This window comes from Antechinus flavipes, chromosome 3 (assembly GCF_016432865.1).
Source record: "Antechinus flavipes isolate AdamAnt ecotype Samford, QLD, Australia chromosome 3, AdamAnt_v2, whole genome shotgun sequence".
NCBI classification, from domain to species: domain Eukaryota; kingdom Metazoa; phylum Chordata; class Mammalia; order Dasyuromorphia; family Dasyuridae; genus Antechinus; species Antechinus flavipes.
In genome coordinates this window covers 218,392,317-218,413,198 of record NC_067400.1, presented here as the reverse complement: position 1 = coordinate 218,413,198, position 20,882 = coordinate 218,392,317, and the positions used below count along the sequence as shown (strand labels likewise).

At 34.7% G+C, this 20,882-nt stretch overlaps 1 protein-coding gene across 2 annotated transcripts in view; it reads right to left on the bottom strand.

The window, feature by feature from the left end:
* The window catches only part of NLGN4X (neuroligin 4 X-linked), a 472,262-nt gene extending 453,198 nt beyond the window's left edge, over positions 1–19,064 (bottom strand). For both annotated transcript variants that reach the window (XM_051984569.1, XM_051984571.1), the window contains exon 1: positions 18,714–19,064. The gene's annotated coding sequence lies outside the window, so the exon portion shown is untranslated. The remainder of the gene's footprint in view (positions 1–18,713) is intronic.
* Positions 19,065–20,882: the final 1,818 nt, after the last annotated feature.

Below are 20,882 nucleotides of genomic sequence, written 5' to 3'. Positions count from 1 at the left end.
AACATTTATATAGCCCTTACTTTTTTATTTAGGCATTATACTGTTGTGCCACAGTTTCCTTTTATTGTTCTATCTCAGTTTCCCTAAATTGTTTTGCCTCAGTTCCTTGAATTGCTCTGCCTCTGTCCCCTGGTTGCAACCCCTCTTCCTGACCATTAGGACTGAGATAATAAGGGCTGTGAGCTCTGTAACCATTAGTATTCCATAGAGCCATAAATTGCAGATAATTTAGAGACATGTAGCCATATCTCTTGTGCCTGACTTTCTTTCTCTTGTCTGACTACCCCTTTCAGTTCCCAATGTATCAGAAATCATGGTCCTCACCCCACAACCCATCAGAACTGGATTGATAGTCCATTCCTGGAAATTCCCGCTCACCAATGTTGGGAGTTCACCCCTTGCCTTTGTCTTCCCTGATCACTTAGAGCCCTACAAAAAATCATTCAAATATCATATTCAATGCTGAATTCTTTGAGACAAAAGTGCAATTCAGCCCTGGGGGAAAGATGGATTCTGATCTGCCCCTCAGAAAATCTCTCCCTCTCAGAAATTCAAATAAAATATTAAAAACTCTCTAATTTCCATCTTGCCTCAAATTTCTCTGGCATTACAATGATAAATACTTTACAGTTATTATCTCATAAGAACTTCAAGACAGCCCTAGAAAATCGTTATTATTATTATTCCCATTTTATAAATGAGGAATCTGAGACAAAGAGAATTTGTTTAAGGTCACACAGCTAATAAATATTAAGTATGTATAAGCAGAAATACGGAGATAGTAATTTGTCAGCCTGTACATGATCAGGCAAGTGAAAATGACAAAAACTCCAAGATTAAAAAATTTTTCATGAAGTGCATGAACCAAGGAAATGATAGACAACATGCCAGCCAACCTACATCAGAGAACCTACAAGACATAAGGAGCTATACTAATCATTAGGGAACTGGAGGCTATGTTGAAAGCTGAATACATTAGGACAATTAAACTCTCCACTAGTCTGTCACACTAACTGCAGATGGCCACATGCTTGTTACACAAATATTCAGCTTTCTCTAACCTTCCATAGCTTGGTAGCTTCTAAATGTGTCAATGATGAGACCACTGAAAAAGTAGACCAATGAAACGAAACTGTCATCAATTTTGATTTGCTCTAGTGCATGTTTGCACCAGGCAAGAGTGGGCACTTAGCATGACTGGCCAGTATTCTGTGCCAAATGCTTGAGGAACACCAGTAATTGGGGAAATTCACCGTGGTGAGTAGTTACCAACTGGCAAGCTCAACATACATAATAAGAAGCATTGGCAATACAATTTGAAAGGACAGATTTTTCAGGGTAAGTATCTTAAACCAGAGATGGCTAAATAAGTGTGACAAAATGCCTATGGTGTTAGGTTTCCTACTTTAGGGAAGCCCTGAGGCATCTGTGAATACTGAGTACCTTGCATTTCCTCTAAATTAAACAACATTTTTTTTTCTTAAATAAAGGCTTCTGGTGTACATTTAAATGGAGAGCTGCAACGGTATCTTCATCCCCTCAATTCTCCCTACACCCAGGTATACATTTATTTTCCTTTTTAAAAAAATGTTCCCTTATTTGAAGGAGAGTAAAATTTTCTATGGATTGATGGACAGATTTCAAGGCAGAATAAATGATGCCTTTGAAAGCAATAATGTTTATCAGAATTACTCAATCTGCAATTGCTGGAACTCCCTCTATTACTAAATAAATATATCCTAAGGACATATGCTAAATCACAGACAGGAATGACTTATACAGTCAAAAAGGCAAGATGCACACAGAGTTCTTAATGGTTCAGCCCAGCTGCTTATCCAACAAGCTAGTGTCCTGCAGTAGCCTATTCACCAGATTTTTGTTTGTTTGTTTGTTTTTTAGGACCTTCCATTGCCATGGGGAACTCCTAATAGGGAAACTCCCTCAATGAAATCGAATAAGCACCTATTTTACTAGTTTTTGAAAGTTGCTTGGGAGCAATGAACTCTGTCTAGGGTAGTATAGCCAATATGAACAAAGCTGAAGGAAACAAGGAATATACCCAGTCCAGTCCACTTATTGTATAGATGAGAAAACTAAGTCCCAAAGAGGCTAAATAAATTGACCACAGTCAATATAGTAAACATCAGAATCAGGATTTAAAACCAGATCCTTTAACTCTTCTTAGATGATAAGAAAATATTCTGGTCTTCTTGACTTGAATAAAGGCCAAGTTATTCTACTTTAGGTCTTATATTCAAAAGCAGTAAAATGCAAATTATTTAGAGCTTATTTGTATTTAGCTCTTAGAAAATGTTTCTAGCAAGAAGATGTAAGTTTTAGCATACTATTGGGTAAACAATAATTACAATGAACTGAAATGAGCCAATCCAAAAAATTAAGACTGATTTACTATATGTTGGTGACATCTGTCCAACACTTTTTACAAAATTCCCTTCTCAGTTACTTATCTCAAACACATCATTTTTATTTTATAATCAATAGATATGTTTTAACAGGTAAGAGCATAATATGTAATTCTGAGAGGCCTAGAAGTGGTTAAGAGGCAGCATCTACAATGCAGTGGATCCCCAGGGTTAAGAAAATTATGTAAAAAAGGAAGTATGAGTTCTAGGGCTTCCCTGTCAATTTCTTGAAATCGGCCTATTCAGGTAGCTGGTATAGCATCAGCCTTCCACGTTTCCTCGAAAAAGCAGAAACACTGAGAATGAAGCAGATTTCATTTTCAAACTATTTCACAATATCCCTTTCAGGTAGGAGCATTTTATTTAAAAATTATAATAATAATTTAGAAGGTCAATGGCAGAGAAATAGTAGCATCCTACTGAAATCTGTAGTTGTCAGGAGATAGGGCCTGCCTATTATAAGTTTCAATAGAATGTCATGGCAGAGGGAGAGATGGTAGGATCAAAGAGTGAGATTCAAATGGTGGAGGAAAAGAAATAAGGAGATGGTGGGTTACATGGAACACATCAGAGCAGGTAGCTGGTCACTGTGTCCCTCCTCAATTCCCTCCAAAGGCTGGGCAGCTATAGTAATAGCACAGATACAGTCAGATTGTGGACCTATGGGAACTGGAACAGCCAAGGCTACTGCAGACTAATCTGAACTTAGACCAGATGATTATGGAAGTATTTATAAAAGGCAGTAATGAGAAAAGTTTAAACAAGAGAGGCTAATGCATGTAGAATCCTTTGGGATGGCTGCTCAGAGAAATCAGAACAGGAATCTGGGTCCAATGGGTTTAAGGAAGATGACAAGTAAACACTCAACAAATATATATTATTCTTTTCATTAACTTATGTGCTAGTTATTATGCTAGAATCTAGGAACCCAAAAACAATAGCCAATCAAGCCTATGTCTTCAAAAATACAAATTCTATTAAGAGAAACAACATGTATGCATATAGAAATGTAAAAATAGATAAAAATAATTTTGGGGGAAATGTTATCTGTAGCATATTGCTTCTTATAGAAGACGGTCCTAAAGCTGAACCATGAAGGAACCTAGGAATTCAAGAAATAGAAGTTAAGGAGTACATTCTAGGAATTGGGGAGAACCAGTGCAAAGACTGAGGATGGCTGATAGAATATGCTTTATTAGAAACACCAGTTTGACTAGACCAAAGATTTTATTAAGAGGAGTAAGGTGTAACAAAGCTGGAGAGATAGATTGGGGCTAAGTAGTGGAGAGCTTTAAATGCTAGAGACAATTATATGGAAACCCATGATGAAGGGAACAAGGAAAGGAGAAATGATTTTTTAAAGAAATATGATTTCTTACTGGAATGAATATTATGAAACAATTACAAAATGAAGGTAGAAAATAAGATAAATTTCGGTGTCCTACTAAGTTCTGCAGGTGACTTCTCAGAGACTCATTTTATGGTGGAAAAAGCATGGTATCTCCTAAATAGAGTTCCTATATATCTGTGTGATTCTAGCATTCTGGCCAAATGGGGTAGCTGAGTTCATCCAAAGCCACATTACTTACTTGCAAATGGAAAATAGAAAGGACTAGGGTCAATGTGACATGCATTATGTGATCTCTGGTGCTGCAAGCATTACTGATTACATAGTCCAATTTCAATCAGAGGATAACATAATAAATAAAAGAAACTCTTTCCAATCAATCAATCACTCTTTCTGGCCATGAATTCTAATAACCTGAAGTAAATGAAATGCCATTCCATAAAATCTGAGCTTTCTACCTGCTGATATTAAGAATCAAATATTACCTAGTCCCCTGTGTTTGTTTATAGCAAATCAAGTGCTGCTGATTAATAGGATGTGACAAGAAAAAGGAATGATTGGTACTTATATACATTTAGAAAAATAGATTATACATGCTATCTTAAAAACATATTCATTTTTAAAAGAAATTAATCTTTACTAATATTTAATATATGGATTCACACTGACATCCTCAGTCTGTTCATCAGAAATCTACATATAATATATGGTAAGTCAAGTATTCTGAGCAAAATATTGTCACAGTTCAAAGGAGGTAGTAATCGCCTTATTCATTCCCCTCAGCATAAAATGATAGAATGCTGTATCACAAAGTGTTAAATCAAAATTATTAAAAGTAATGAAACTTTTAATAAGTATAAGTAATGGTTATTACTGCTTCTGATGAGCTTAATAACAATCTAAATAATGATAGTTATTGATATTATCATGAGTAGTTTTACAAGAATTTATATATAAATAAAATAATCACTTAAAATATTATTTCTTTGATATTTGTCTCAGTCATTTAAATTTTATATCTTTTATATACTATCTTATAGTATAAAAAAAGAATTAATATGACAGTGCAGGTATATAACTTCAGGGATGAAGAATAAATCTGTGTTTTCATTGGAAAAGGGAACTAATGGTTGAGGAAATGAGTCCTACCAACAGGTTAAGACTTTTTTTGTAATTTATAGTCTTAGAGTAGAGATATCAAACATTATCTACATTGACTCAAAAGAAAATATAAAATAATTAAATAATATTTAATGAAATAAATTGAAATGTAAAAGAACATAGATAATGCTAATATGTGGTTTTCTAAGTAAATATTGAATAGCTAAGTGAGGCAGTATATTAAGCAAAGGGCCTAGATTCAGGAAGAATTGAGTTTAATTCTTAGGCACTTACTAGCTGTCTCCTTATACAAGTCACTTAAACTAGTTTGCCTCAGTTTCCTAATCTGTATATCAAAGGAAATGGCCAACCAATCCAATGTTTTTTGCCAAGAAAACCCAAAATGGTGGCATAAAAAGTTCAACATAAATGAAAAACTGAAGAAAAAGTCAATATGCCTCCAGTAGGGCTCTTTTAGTGTTTGGTGGCCTTTAAGTTTTAACACCACTGGTTTTAAAGGGTTGTGTAAACACTGAGGTATCTTTCCAAGATTAGAGACCCACTCTCTAAATTTGGGATCTTAGAGCATTATTTGTGCCCTAGATCTCAAAAAAGATCTTTCACTCTGGTGAAATCTATAGACCTCTTATCAGAATGTTTTTATTTTTATTTCTTTAATGTCAAATCAAACTTCATAGCACATTTTTATAGCCCTTTTGGTATAGTTCCAAATTGTTCTTCAGAATGGTTGGATAATTTTACAACTCTACCAACAATGCATTAGGGTCCTAGTTTTCCCACATCCCCTCCAACATTGATGATCATCTTTTCCTATCATCAGCCAGTCTGAGAGGTGTAGGCAGAATGTTTTTAAATACACGAAATAAAATACAAAAGATTACAAATGAAAATAGTATCACTAATATAAAATCATCAAAATATTTTGTCTGAATAAGTTCACATACTCCATTTAAGAATCTTTGCAATATATACATGAAGGAATGTACATACAAAAATGGTTACTGATAGAGTTCAATGATCAAAAAAGTTTTGAAATCACTGATAAATTAGAATTGGTCTTGGAGTCATTTTAAATCCAATTTAATCTTACATTTATTAAATCTTACATTTAACACATGTTGACTGTATGACACTCTCAGTGTTCCACATAACTCTCTAAGGCTGCAACACAGAGGACATTATTAGAATGTTCTCACTAAGAGTATACCATTCCAATAACCTCACAGGACTAGGAAAAAAAAATGTGATTGCTAGTTTAGATTTTTCTAAATTTTACCTTGAGATTTCAGTATTTTACCTTTTTAAGATTAATTTATTCTTAAACAATAAGTCCTATAGATAATTAACTCTCATAGTTTATGAGAGAAACTATAATCATATTAAAAATTTCAAATTTACAAGACATATACTTCAATTATATCCTGTTGGTATCTTCTTCATATGAGAATAAACTAGAATCTTAGCATTTTGGTAGTACTAGATTAACTGATTGAGGCAACTAAAAAGTAGATTGAAGGCAGTGTAGCACAAAGAGTATTCTGCATGTTAAACAAAGAGCAATTTTCAAGAGATGGTCAGTTAGGATCCAGAAAATCTGTGTTCAAGTTATGCCTTAAGAATGTGCTGGTAAAATGTTAGATAACTGGATTTCAAGTGGGGGGAATGTACACAAAACACACTGTTAAATTAAATCCAATGTATTAATATTTCCTCCATCACAGTAAAGTCCTGTAATATAGCATTTGCCAAAACACTGAAAATTTGACAATTGCCTCTCACTTGCAAATGTGAGCTGACTGCAGCACACCATTGCCTTTGACCCATGTTAGGTTTACAAATACTAGAAAGTTACTTTATCCTCAAAATTACAGATTAATTGCTGATCTGCAATGGTGAGTTATTTCAACAAAAACAGTTCCCTACACACATTCTCTCTCTGTGTGTGTTTCTCTCTGTCTCTGTCTCTCTTTCTGTATCTCTCTTTCTCTCTCTCACACACACAACACAACACACAACACACACACACACACACACACACACACACACACACCCTTACACATAGCCTAGGTGTACCTAAAACTTCATTTATACATGTATTTATTTATTTATATTACATTTGTACATTACATATGAAACCAACATTACTTGTTGATTTAGGGACAGGGAATATTTGATATACTGTAGATAAAAAATGAATTAATTTCTTAGTTGAAAGAATGTAAATAATTCTTAAGATTGTCATTAATAAGAATGAATAGAAATTGAATATTTTCAGTTCGTATCTGTGATTTTTTTTCAGTATGGTAACTCATTCCACTGAAGCAAATGCCCATAATTAACTAATCTATCATGTGTTATCTGAGTCACTAGGAGATATTAAGTAAGGGATTTGCTTGGTATCATAAAGCCAGTATGTGTCAAAGGGGTATCTGAATTTAAGTCTTCTGACTCCATCTTCTGTCCCTTATCTATTTAGTCAGGCTGTCCTCTCAGGCAAATAATATTTCAGATTTTTTTTTTTAAAGGCAGAGTTAAGTGCTAAGTTTAATTAACTTAATGAGATCTTTAATTTTAAAATACTTCTATAGCAAGTGATGGTTGGGAACAAAAACTCAACAAAGACTATACAAATGTGTTTCCAACTATGAAATGCCATCAGGAAAAAAGGATACATAGAAAAAATAGACAAGGTTTTAACAAATTTAAGTTCAGCAAATCTAAGAAGACACGGAATAAGAAAAATCAACATTAAAATATTTACGAATGATCTTGCAGAAGGTAGGAAAATATATCTAAATTTCTGAGAAAAACAAAGAACCAACAAAGGAATTTAGGAAAGGAGATGTTTCAAAAATTTGGGAAAAAATATTGCTGGCAACAGTAATTTGATAATGAATTGGCACAGATCATCCAACGAAATAAATAAATTTTACTAATCAAATTAAATTAGGTATGATCTGGTATGACTACAGAATTATTCAGTGTATTGTTTCTATTAAAGTTTTTTTAGTAGGTATTTTACAATGATGTATTCAGTTATTTAATCATTTAGTAACCCTACGTCCCTCACTTAAGGAAGGAAGGATACATGTAGTCCTTCAGGACTAAATAATGTTGTTTAGTACATAAGAGTATGATCATAGAAATTTTAAGCTATAAGAGGAGACCTTGGAAATCTAGTCCAACATTTTCATTTAATACATGAGAAATCTGAGGTTAGCTAGCATTTCCTAATACAGTATATGCCCACTACTCTATACTAAATAAGATTCTCAATGAGCCTAACATGAATTACAAATGTGATTTTTCCCATTGTTGATCAGATTATTCTAATGCCACCAAGTTAGATACAATAAAGCCAGTATTCCATGACTCTTGGAATTAGAAATAGCCAGTGAACAAAAATCCCATTAAGACAACTTGGACTATTATAAAGAAATTAAATGTTTAACATAGTAATACTAAAGGTAATATGTGCAGATGCTTCATACATAGTAGTCACTTAAAAATGCTTCTTCACTTGATAATGTGACTCATATTTTAGACACCAGATTTTTCTTCCTACTACTTAGCAGCATCCTTTTCTCATTTTCAAGAGTCACCATGCCAACAAGATCAACTTGATTAAAACAATTCACAATCAACAATTTTGCAATTATTATAAATACCTAACTTAATATTGGATCACATTTATAACACTATATAAAATAAATATTATTTCATTTAACTAAATGGACTTAGAAAACTCAAATAAATGGATGCAATGGAGAAATAGATAACATTTTATATGTAGAATTAAACTTGGACTTAAAAATTTTCATGTTTAGAAATTATCACAAACTATAATGACTATTAATTGAATTATATGAGCATAAAAGTGTTTTCTATAAGGTTGTGTTGCCTATAAATAATGAGACTGGTGCTAACATACTCACATGAATGTCAATTTTATGATTTTGAAGTTTCAATTCAAATGGATTAGTCATAATTGAATAATTTGTATATGAGATTTACTATATTCCAATTATACTCTCTAGTTCCTAGAAACCCGGAAGAACAAAAAGCATTTTTGAAATATTCTAATTTAGCTAAGATTAGAAATATGATATATGAAAAGTCTAGTTTACCTTATCTGAGAATAGTTCCCCTCTCCCCCCAGGTATTTCCATTTTTTTCTTCCTATCTCAACCTATTTCTAAATAACTCTCATTTTCTTACCCACTTTTTAAATCTTTCCTCTTTACCTAAGATTCAAATTCCTTTGTGGCTGAAAATGAAAAAGAAACAAACAAACAAAAAATCCTCAAAGAGACATGACATAATAACATCCATGCTTAACTGAATTGCTTTCCCTCTGAAAGGGATAAAAAGGTTCAAATGAGCTTTGTGACGGGTTCTGAATTCTCAGAGATAGAGTATTTTCCAAGTTTTCTTTTCTTTCTTTCTTTTTTTTTTAAAAATTTTCTTTTCACTGTTGAGATGTTGGTCAGAGACTACTGTGTGATGTCAAGGAAATATGGGAATACAGGGAGAGACATTCTTATCTCAAACCAAGTCACACAACATAAGCATTCTAGCTACTATGTTGCCTTTTCTCTGAACTGCAAAATGCATTTTCCCATAGAAATGTTAAATAAATAATGATCAGAGTCCCAGAGTATTAATAAATGACAAATATAGCCAAATTATAGTACTTTTGTCCTTACTTCTACTCCAATTTACTTATATTATATTTTATCTCTATTTTGGATTAAATAAATTTAGAGGTGCTAAAGCATTTAGCATTATGATTTTCATAGGAAATTTTGTTCCAAGTTGAAAAGGAAGGGAAGAAGAAAGGAAGGAAGGAAGGAAGGAAGGAAGGAAGGAAGGAAGGAAGGAAGGAAGGAAGGAAGGAAGGAAGAAAGAAAGGAAGGAAGTTATTTACTTAAGTTGTGTGCTACATTTTTAGATTTATAACTTTCTTGTAATTCATAATCACACTGCATTGTCAACAAGGGGAGAGTTGCATGGTATGACAATAAATCCTATGTTAATTTATGCTTGTTCCACTTACCAGTTAGATTTTTAACTATATATGGTATATAGAATATGAATTAATTAATGCTATATTGAACTTAGAAGAAGCAATGCCGGTAAAACAAGAGCCACAGGAACAGAAAAACCTACCAAACCTTCAATTTCTGACTATCCTTTGCTCATTCTATTCTTTAACACAAACATTTTGTTATTTAAAAGATCCCCAAGTACAAAACTTTTGTCACCAGAGGGAGATAAAATTATGTACCTTCAAGAAAGATAGATGAACATTTATAGATGGAGACTATTTTTTAAAGTTGCTTATTTGGCAGTCTGCATTAAAGCTGACACATTCTTCATTTTGGTGTTCATGAGGTTCACAAGGTACTTCTCAAGTAGGAAATTACCTTTGCATAACTCTTTTACAGTCAATATACTATGTAGTTGCCTTAACATTCTATGTATTTCTAAGTCCCAAACTTATGAAGCTTAGTATTGTAATCAATCAGTAGAATTAATTTGATTCTTATAATGGGCCCAGCAAAAGGGAAACAGAACTCAGAGACTATCTAATACACCCTATACCTGAACATGGGATTTGGAGTTCACAGGGATTTCAATGAACATTCCTCCCTAGAAGAAGCCCAAATTTGTATGTCAATTCACCACAAATTCATACAACTAGCAAACAATTACTTAGAAAAGTTGTCACTGAATTTAGACAAGAGAATAATCAAAATGAATTAAGAAAAAAATAAATACTTTCAGGTTATTGATAACATATCTCTAAATGTAGCCCATATTATTACTGCCTTAATGGACAGCTAGATGGCACAGTGTATAGAGTGCCCAGGCCTGAGTCACAAAAACTCATCTTCCTGAATTCAAATTTGGCCTTAAATATAACTAACTGTGTAATCCTGAGCAAGTCATTTGACTGTTTGTTTTAATTTCCTTATCTGTAAAATGAGCTAGAGAAGGAATGGAAAACCATTATAGCATTTCTACCAAGAAAACTTAGAATCATGAAAAGTTGGATGTGATTGAATAACCACTGAACAACTTTTTCTGTGCTTCAAACACAGTAGATGTTTAACAAATACTCATTAATTAAATGCAAATATTTTCTCCTTGGAATCTTAAGATCCTATTATTCTGAAACCTGATTTCAAATCCTGCCTCTTTCACATACTTATGTGACCTTGAGCAAATCCCTTAGTCTCTCAGTTTCCTCATCTACAAAATGAGGGATTTAGTTGGATTATTTTTGAATGTTTCTTCTATGTCATGATGTTAGAACTTTTAGAAATGCATTATTCCAAAGTAAAACAAGCAAACAAACAAACAAACATCTATATTTCTCAAGCATAGACAAAAATATATTTCTCAAAGAGGCATTTACTTTTGTTTTTAGGTAATGTATCATTTTACAAGGGATCAGGTTGATAAGTGTAAATAATCAGATATAGTGAAAAGAGACATGATTGTAGGAACAGGCTCTAAGTCTAAAACTCTCCTCTGCTGCTAATAACATATATCATAAGTTAAAAAGTTAAAGAAATTGAACTAAACCATATAGAAGATCCATTCCAATTCTAAATCTAATGTCCTATTGGACATTATGTATATCTTGCAATAATGCTGTGGACAATAAAGGGCTATTTAGTTTCCATTCATATTAAGAGCACAATTTTTCAAAACTCGAAGTTATTTTTATTCTTCACAATACATGGGGTCATTCTTTAGGGATGGAAAATTCTGAGAAATAAAAAAAAAAGAAAGTATTTCTATTGATGTTTTTTTTTTTTGTTGTTCTGGGACTGCTCTTTTAGAGACTTCTAATACCTCTTGAATAATAAATACATTTAGTACCATAGCATATTTGTTTATATGCATGCTATTAACAATGAAATGTTAAATATTAAGAAATATTACCTTAAACAAATCCAGAATACAGCTATGATGAGAGAAAATTGTAATTTTTAAAACTTCAATTGGCATGATCAATCACCTTAAATACGTTGTCTATCTGATGACAATGTAAACTTCTTTTTTCTTTATATCTCTGGCTCTTAGTAAAGGGTTTATTTAGTAGTCATTATGTACTTACATACTTGTGGAAAGGTAGCTAGATGACACATAAGTCTTCAAACAATTAACAATGTTAACACAATCCCAATCACCTCACCAAAATAAATAAATAAATACTTACTGTTTAACTGCTTATAATTTTTATACTAGATTTTAACATTACTGTTTTAGTAATCATGATTTTCTTTGAAGCAATCCCATCAAGCAATGCAACTCACAAAGAGATATAACTGAAATAATTGAACAATATTGTAACTCAAGGAGAAATAGTCATACATATCTGGATATGTGTAACTTTTATGTGTAATATGTGTATGCATGTCTATAGGTCTGTTTCCATACACATAGAAATATATACAAATAAATGTTTCCTTGTTTAGATTTCAGTAATAGGAAACAATATGGAAAGTCTAGTAATTCAAATCAACAATCCAACTTAAATAATTTTAAGACTTTTCTGGGGTACTAAAAGATTTACTGAAATATTTAAATAGCTATTATGTGAATCATGGTATTCTTACATCCAAAGGCATCTTCTTATCCAATTTGTTATGTGACCATATTATTTATATCTAAAGTCTATGAATTTTAATTAAAAAAAACTTGTTTTAAATGGTTTACATTTTTGGAAAATATAGCTCCCCAAAAGCCTAGAGGGGAAAATATGGGGAATGGTATCAAAATAATATTTTAGTTGTGAATGTTGATTCTGTAAAATAAAAACAAAAATAAAAACATGTTATAACATAAACTGAATATTCATAAATATTTTAAGGCATTTTCCAATGCAGATGAGCTAAAATTTTAGAGTAGAGCTGAGAGGAAAAAAACTGAAATCCTCTAGGTGGCCATCACTAGCAACTTTTCACTATTTTTAATCACATCTCTAACACTGTGCTGATGTCACACATCACTGTTTATATAAAGTTTATTTTAAATACAACAACCCAAACAAAACTTTGGGGTCATTTCCACACATTTGGAAGGAGCTGTTAAGTCACATGTCAGACCTCATTCACACTATCTTAAAATAAAAATTTGTCTCTTTCAATTTTAACCCTCAACTAATTAGCACTTGTAATCTCTTCCCATTTTCTGTCTTCTTTCCATGATTATTGAATGTAAATTTGCTATCACTTTGTATTAGTAATATTATTTTTTTTTTTATTTTACTGTCAGATAACTTTGTATGTACACCTTTCACACTGACTCAGGAACCAAAGCAAATGGAAGAGAGCTATGAAGAAACAAAAGAGCACACAGGGGAAAACATGGAATATAAAAGTTTTCAAACATCAAATGACTTAATGATAATTGAACTGAATAATGAATTATACTGAACAGTGACAAGGAAAAACTAGCTGTATTTTGAAATTAGTTCCCCATGCTAACCTGTGTAGTCGATTGCTAACAATGTTTAGAAACCAATTTTATTGTGAACTTAAGAAATTCAGGGTATATCAGGAACAGATTCTTCCCTTCTATTCACTTTTAGTCATCATATGGAAGAACTGTCAAACTCTAAGCAGCTTTTTGTTTCTTGTGCTATAAACATATTCCAAACTCACCCTACTGGCTCCCTCAATGAGTATCTGCTTTTAATGTCATTCAGTCATCAGTGAACAGTGTGGTCCTTTGAAAGGCCAAATGTAGGTTGTACTGAGAAACTGACAAAACCAGAAAATAATCAGTAAATGAACATGGCTGAGGAACATAACAGCCTGTTTCTATGTAAGCTGTTTTGTTAATATTACAGACCATGTAGCTTTTATTTCTGCCTTTCATCATCTAGTTAGGTGGCCTTCATAAATTTTGCCTGTGATATGGGCAGAGAAAAAAATCCTACCATCCATCTATCCATCCTTCCATCCATCTATCCATCCTTCCATCCATCCATGCATCCATCCATCTATCTATCTATCTATCTATCTATCTATCTATCTATCTATCTATCTATCTATATGTTTACACATATAACTCATGTGAATATACATTTCCTATATACATACTGAGTCATACTAATATAGTCACACATCAAATATCACTCAAAGAATAGTAAATGGGAGATGTAGGTAAATCATTTAAACCACTCTGAAAACTTCTCCTCCCCCCACCAAATTATGTGAACAAGTATATGTATCATGGTCCTTGAAAAGATATTCTCTCCTATCTAAATATGATTTTTATATGCTTTGAATGTGTATCTAGGTTACCGTCCAGCACTTAAGTCACATCTCAATATGTTGGAATGAAGCATTTTCTTAAAGCCAACTAAGGAATCATTCTTAAAAAATATTCTTAATGTTTAGTAGAAATGTTTTTAAAGGTCTCACAACATTTTCTGCTGACATTTTACTGAAATAAGCATTTTAATTATTATATCTTTTAAGCATTATTACTGTAATCACAGAGTTTTCTTTAGGACTATTTAAAATTATAAAATGTTAAAAGCAACAAAAGAAACATTGTTTACTTCTGAGTGGACATCTCATTAGTTCTTGGTTACTGTACTGGAATTAATACAGATAAAGTCTAATAAATATTCTAAAGAATGCTCCTAAAATAGATACTTACAATTTTTTTTTTATTCTGTGAATTAATGTAAATGTAGCAGGAGCAGGGTTAAATAGTTAGATAGATACTATAGAAATAGTATCTATCTCTTCCCTTCAAAAAATATATCTGAAGAGGAAAAGCTTTTCAGTATTAAGGATTAATATTTCAGGTTAAAGTATATAAGCTTTCATGTCCTTAAAATGTATTTACTTAATAATAAAATACCATCAAATATTTTGAAAATATTATAAAGCAATAGGTCACCTATGAAATATCTTTTACTGCTTTCAGATTTAGTGGATAATTACCTGGTGTTATATTTAGAGGGATCACTATATATACAACAGTATCTCTTTAAAAAATTTACAAAGGAAAATAATTCTGCCATCAAAGAAAATACTCACACTTAATGAGAGTACCAATGACAAATGATGTTCAAATAAAAAGCAGTAAAAATTAAAATTAAACTTACAATCAATTCTTTCTCTAAAAGTCAAAGCTCTGATTTTTATCCACTGAGTTAAAACTGATGAAGTAATTATCAGCTTACTATGATGCCCCAAATAATTTTCTTCGCAACAGGAAAGATAAGGTATTAATATATCTAATAGCAATTGTCTATTTACATTTTCCATGAGTCGCATATTACTGAATATTTAATCTGAGATAAATTTGTTTTAGCAGGGAAGTTAATGCAATACTGATGGTCTTAATGTTGAGGCAAATGGAAGCTCCAGAGATTTTCTGGGAACAAGAAATTAATTCATCCATGTGCCTTTGTCCTCCAACCTTCTTCCTTTTTCTATATAAGGAAATCCTTTCATAATATTTGAAGATGGAATGTTTGTTAGATTTCTTTTCAAAAGATCAAATAAAGGTAATGGACTAATCCTTTCTTAGTTAGATTTTAAGTTCATAATCGTTATAACTCTGCCAATCCTCGAAAAGCTGTACACCTCAAGGAAAATCATTTAGGAGGCTGAGATAAGTAACTGCATCACCAAAATCAGGCCACTTAAATTCAAGCTATATTATAAGATACATATTTCCAATTCATATGCATGCTCTTTACTGCTTCTCTATTTCACCAGTGCATTTGGATTCTTCCATTTCTCTTACATCAGGATAAATAAATTTAACTCGGAACTTTCCTTTCCATTACTTTCCCTCCTCTTAATTTTTGGCAAGTGTTGAATTTAGAATGAGGAAACTACCCTCCTCTCGGCTCAGAAAACTGTTCAGAAGATGTACCCGGTGTTTTAAGAACCTGACCGTTATATATCTCTTCAAGAATAGTGGGATATGAGCATATAAAAAAACCTTTTCCCCAAACTGACCAAATAATGAAATAAAATAAAAAGCAGAAAGAAGAATCCATACCACCACCTTGTGGCTTCTTCTTGCAAGAACAGCACCTGCTCATTTCAATAGCCCCCAACTAACCCTCCCCCCTCCATTTTTTCAAGTTGAGTCTAGCTATGATTTGAATTGGCTTTTTCCCCCCAGATGAGACCACCCGCTTTTATATTCATTTGGATTAAGATTGTTAAACTACCATAAATAAGCAGAATACCAGTTGACTCGGAGGTCTTTTTCTCCTTTTACTCCCCCTCCAGCCCACCTCCCCGCTCCCCCCATTACCTTCCCCCACAAATCCTCTATTTCTCAGCCTTCCCTTAACTGTCTCGGACCTTAGGTTCATTACCATCATCACCACCATCAATATTCTAATAATACATCAAAAATAGTCTGGTCCTCTCAGGATCCCACCACCTGCGGGTCTTTCCAGAAAGAGTGACAAAACCGGGACACCCAGAGCACTAAGAAATCCTTGCAGGGGTTGGTGAGCAGGAAGCACTAGTCTGGTAAATCTAAATGCTCTGGAGAGGGGCATTCATCCGTTCCCAGAGTAGTAGGTTGAGTCAAGGGCCCTGGGACTAGATAGGGAGAAAGTCTCCGGACCAGAGCTTCCACTGTCTCCTGGAGAAGAGGGGTCTCCGCTGTGGCTCTCAAGTGTGGCGGGCTCTGGGTATGAATACCCAGAGCTCCTCGGTCGATCGTTGGGGCAGGGGGGAGCGGGTAGCATCCCACCTGCTCTGGGCACCGCAGAGCCCATGGTTAAGGAAAGGGCTGGATCTGGGTTTACTGCTGTGAGGGCGGCTAGCTGTTAGGGAGACTGAATGATCTTGTCTTGTCTGAAGCCAGCGCCTGCCAAGACCTTGCAATGAATGGGGGATGAGGGAAGGGGCAGTTTATGCGGGAGTCAGAGTGAGAATGGAGATGGGAATCGGGACAGAACCAGGGGGTGGGAAGAGCAACTCCTAGCTCTCTCTTCCATCCCTCCCCCCTCCCATATTTCTCGTGCCTTACGGCTGCAAGCCCACTTTCTCCCCTCCCCACTTCTTCGCATAACCAGGGTTCTGACTCCCCCCAACCCCCACCTCTTCGTGCAAGTCCTAACTCCCCACCGCTTCGTACCCACCCGCTGTTCTGCAGGTCCGGGAACCCTATCCGGAGGTGGGCAGTAATGAAACAGGTCTGACGTTGGGAATGGCTTTGAAAAGGGGAGGAGCAGGGAAACGAGCACAAGTTCACCAGCTTTTGGGGGCCCCCCATACTACACCTCACCTTTCCTCCTCCCCCCCAAAGGCTGCGGTTTTAGATTTTCGCCATCAATCCTGCAGACTAAACCGAATTGGAGAGGTAGGGGTCCAAATGGTTGGTTTGGAGTGAAGTAAAAAATAATTACAGTGGGAATTATTATTTTTCCCCTTGGGGAGTCCAAAGGTGGGGTGCACTTAGGAGTTTAGGATTCTGTTTTGCTTTTAAGAGCTATGGAGATGGGGTCAAAGCTCCGGACCCTCCTAGGGCAAGAGTCGGGGTGGGCCGGACGCGGGGTTCCTAGTAAGACAGCATATCCCCAAAGATAGAGCAATACTGGCACCGATTGGACTTCGCTGTTCCAAAGGCCAGGGTGCCGGAATTAGGGGCCGCTCTATGTATTTTCCAACTTTTCTTTTCCTCTCGAGGTTCCAAATTGTGTTTCTGGTAGAAGCAGCAGCTGCATATACCCTCAGACCCAAGTGATTCTGAGAGACTCCGGAAGAAACAAAACCACCAGTTTCCTTCCCCGCCCCCCAATCCCTCTCTCACCACCCACCCGGCGCCCCCGCTGTTCTCCATCCCCCATCCCCCAACATATTCCGACCCCCGGAAAAAATGAATAGAAAAAGCCCACGCTGCCCTCTCTCCTCCGCTTTGCAGAGGTAGCAATTTGCTACCGAATTTTAATTTTTACCCCCGAGGTATTTTGAACACCACGATCTCTTTTCTCTATAAAACCGAACACGAAATGCCAGTTTCTAATCAATCACGTGCGTTATTCCATGCATCACACAAGCCGTCATTTTCCCAGAGCCCAGCAGATGAAGGGGGGTGGGGGGAGATGAATTGCTTAATGCAACACAAGCCAAGGCTGCTCCCCCCCCCCTTTTTTTTTTTTCTTTTTGGTTAACCAAAAAACCCAGGACACGTTGGTTTACAGTTTCTTTAGAGAAGGAAGGGGGAAAGCAACCAGACTCTCACAGTTTCATGAAGTGCTCCTTATTTTTTCATCTCTCATCTCCCGGTTTGCAGAAAATTGTAGCTTTGCTTTTTTTCCTCTCCCAATACTGCAGATATTTTTCCCCCTCTCTCCTCCACACTCTTCTGTTTATTTGTATGTAAGGCAGACCTACTTTGTAAACACATCACATAGAGCCCCCAGCGCCTTTCAAATAGCTGATTGCAGCAAAATGCTTCCAAAGGGATGGCGTTTCAGTTTTTTTTTTTTTTTTTTTTTTTTTAGACAAAATAAGATTTGTATGTCGAGATATACATGTTCATGCATGCCCATGTACATACATGTTCATACATACACCCATAGGGACCCCATTGAGATACTACATTATAGGGAAGGCATGTCAGAAAGTATTGTCCAAAAAAAAAAAAAAGAAGAAGAAATATCAGAAAAAGTGAAAACCAGAGCACCGCAGTGGAGCCTGTCACCTTTTGCTAGGGTAAAAACTGCAACCCAAATATTAAGAAAAAGAAAGGTTTTAAAAAAGATAGAGAAAGAGAGAACTCATAGAGGAGTATCTGAAATTAGCACCTACCTTAGCCGGGGGAAAGCTGCATCTGCGTTAAGTGTCCTTTATACACAGCCAGGTTCTTCCAGGGAATCCTAACTGAACATGATACAGGAGGGTTTAATCAATCCAGACTCCTCTCCTTTTGGTAATCCAAGGAGATTTTCTTGTCCAAAGGAATGCAAACACCACCAAAAAACAAAAACAAAACCGGGTTTGGAGGAAATTGGTGCTTTCTGTTGTAAATGACCTACATTCAGGAACAAAATGCATTACAAACCCAGCAAGAAAGAAAGAGTTGTATATGTCTGAGTGAGAGCTCAGATTGCCTATGCAGAGAGACAGAGACAGGGAGAGAGACTGATCTGCAAGAAAAAGAGAGATTGAGGAGGGAGAGAGGTCCAGGCTGTACCACTCTCTCCCTCCGCTATTGGACCAAACTGAATGAAATTTACAAAGCCAGCAGCCAATAGATCTCTGCAGTCTGCCTCATCACTACAGAAACCATATCTACATCTACAACCTAATGCAAGGAGCATCTAATCCTTGTGCAAACCAGCTGTAACAGAATTATCCTGGGTGCCTGTATGGTTGAACAGGTGGGTATGTTACACATGTAGAGTATTGCAAAAATGCATATGAAAAATTAAAGTGACTGCAGTTTTTTTCTTAATTTCTACTCAAAGATCCTATATAGAAAAATATGCTAATCTATTGGCAAACATATTTAACTATTTAAGGCCCTGCTTTCTACAGATCCGGATTAATTGTAAGCATGATAACAGACATCTATTGTTGCCTGTTAGATTGATAAGGATTTTGCTCCTTCTGGGGCTATAGCATTTATTTCTGCATGTAATGTTGCAGTTTTTTATTTTGCTTAATTGTTTTTTAAGTAACTAAAGTAAAGCAAACATCCATTAAATCAAGGAGTTTCTGTATACTAAAACATTAGTTAAGAGTTGTGTGCATTTTTCCCTTCCTGTATATGTTATATAAAATATAATATCTATATACAAAGGTAAAAGTATGTTTGTGATTGGCTGACAATAAAAAGTTAAATTTAATAAATGTTTTGAGTGCTTCCTATGTGCTTAACAGGATGATATGAGCTATCATGTAAAACAAAGTTCATACAAGATACTTTATGAAGTTCACTGTTATTAGATTTCCTTAATTGTTGTTGTCTTTCATCCCATTTAGCCAATTTTACATTTGGGTACTGTGATAGTGTGTTTAACCTTGGAGCAGATGAGACAGATTTTTCAGTGGACGGCATTGAAGGTGACCTAAATCTGAAAAGTTTTGTTAACATGTGGTTGTTGGGGAAGGAAGGGGAGGGTGATGTGTACATATGTTTAATAATAAATATTATTTAATTACCTACTTTTTGTCTTAAAGGATTTTCAATCAAATGTGGACATAATATGTGTACAAATAACATTATTTAAATGAGCATTACAAAGTCAGAGAAGGTAAGAGAAAAGCTGTTATAGTGAAAAGAATTCTGGATTTGGGATGAAAAGATTGAGATGAAGCACCCTCCTATTCACTAATTGTGTCATTTGGACAAGCTATTCAATTTCTCTATGCCATAGGCTACTCATTTGTAAGATGACTGGGTTAGGTGGATGATCTTTGAAGCATGTTCCCAAGCCCTTAGATTCTGAAATCAGAGGAGGATTGTGGAAGAACTTGCATTGTTTATAAAATATGTAACAGTTTCATATGGGGAAAGAAGAAGAGGGAGGAAGGATAAACTTCTAGGTATAGGTTATAGTATATGTGAGGATTCATGAATAGAACAGTTTTGAGGCAAATTTCTACAAGACATTAATAAGTACTAACTTTGGAAAGGTTAACTTGGGGTTAGATTAGGCCCTAAATACCAAGTTCAAGAATTGTAAATATATTTGCTGAGGAGTAGTGAGTCATTGAAGGTTTTTGAGCAGGGCAGGGCTATTATCAAAACAATATAATGTACATGAAAGAGCCAAGTGAGGAAAGAGAATGTGATGGCAAAGGGATTAGTTAGATTATTACATCAGTTTAGGACAAGATAGGGCACAACTGTGCTGGTTTGCAGTAAAAAATTGCAGTTGAAAGTGAAGACACATTTATACAGTGCAGAGTTTCAAATAAAGTCAGGAAACACTTCTCCTGTGAGAAAACTTATAGCAGCTACTACAATACTTT